Consider the following 1,458-nt stretch of genomic DNA (forward strand, 5'->3'; position numbering starts at 1 on the left):
AAGACTGATAGACGGAAGCATCTGAGGGAATTAGTGCCGACCAGAGAGTTTTGGTTCGGACCAGTGGTACCCTTCAACCATTTACTTGAAATTGACCAAGCTTGTAGATTGTTACAGACATTTATTAGTCTTATTTGAAGTATGTGGCTAGCTACCGTAAATAAAGTAAGCAGTTCATGAAGTTTTGTTATAGTTTTGGTTTGCTTGTTGATTTGTTTTGTCTTGTTTTGTTTTGATTTGTTGTTTCTTTTTGTTTAAAAAAAAAAAGTTTCGGTGATCGTCATACCGTGCTTAAAAAATAAACCACTTAAAGTTAAAGTTAAGTACCCTGAACTCTGACGTTACTGATTCAATGTCATGTTGCTTGAGAGGTTTTTCCGAAAACACTTTCGATGATATAAAATAAAGATGCTTATTATAATCTCTCATCAACTTCCCTTCAACTTCAAGCGACATTGTGAATCTCTCCACAGGATTCACATAGCTTAATTGGTCGTCACTTTGCAAGTGAAGACCAATGGAAGCATAGAGGAAGTATGAAGGACGACAAAATTTCCCAACTTTTTTATTCTGCGTCCCTTCCTTCACGACTGGATTGGGCTCACTTTCTTGTATTGTTGCTACCTCGAAGGTATATTGGTATAAATCTATGGCGGTCTTTTCTGGGACATCGTGTACATGTTTTTGCGAAGGAACAACTGGATTCCAGATGAGAATGAATGAAAACCGTTTTAGATGTCTCATTCTCTTCATTTTCATCTGTATTTGTTTGGAAGGAAAACAATTTTGTAACGGTCATGAATTGGACCGATCAAAAAGCCGCGTTCTGAAGTTTCTCCCGTCAAGCCAGGCGGGTGATTTCAACAGACATAAATATAGTACGTTGATGCCAGTACTCCACAACAGAACAAAGGCAGAAAAAGGAAAGACAGGTGTGTATCATTTGTTTTTCTTCTTTTATTGCAAAGTGGGAAGGAGGGGGGCTCTCGTGGCCTAGAGGTTAAGGTGTTGGCCTCTCATTCAAAGGTCCCGGGTTCGAATCCGAATAGAGACCGAAAAATCTTCTCTAAAATTGTCTCCTTTCACCTCCTTTCCTGCTATTTAGCAATGTACTGTCGTCTGCTTTCGTCTCCTCTTTCTGCCCCCACCCCCTCACCTCCTTTGCTCCCTCCTGTGGGCTCCTGACCCCTTCTGCAGCCTTTCTACTGCTACTCCTTGGCTCCTTCTTACTTCTGTCTTTCAGCCACACCCTTGATCTTCTGGTAGGAAAGATCTACACCTAGCTTTCTCGGACAAGGGTGAAAAATCTCGGGGGCCCCGTGTGCAAGTTGCACCCGTTTAAGATCCCTTGGTGGTCTAAATCGATTAGAGTAGGCTTCGGCCTCCACTTGGGCAAAATTCAAAATTTCCTACAAACTGAAAAAGTTTAATGTGTCCCGCACGCTCATTTGACCTTAT

The 1,458-nt window shown here is 41.5% G+C and overlaps 1 protein-coding gene across 1 annotated transcript in view; it reads left to right on the top strand.

Annotated features, from left to right (window-relative positions):
• Window positions 1-319: 319 nt before the first annotated feature.
• LOC101855637 (pancreatic lipase-related protein 2) overlaps window positions 320-1,458 on the top strand; it is a gene marked incomplete in the record, with an annotated part of 18,919 nt that continues 17,780 nt past the window's right edge. The window contains 1 exon segment of the mRNA XM_013081663.2: window positions 320-932.

Source organism: Aplysia californica, unplaced genomic scaffold (assembly GCF_000002075.1).
Source record: "Aplysia californica isolate F4 #8 unplaced genomic scaffold, AplCal3.0 scaffold00140, whole genome shotgun sequence".
Lineage (NCBI taxonomy): Eukaryota > Metazoa > Mollusca > Gastropoda > Aplysiida > Aplysiidae > Aplysia > Aplysia californica.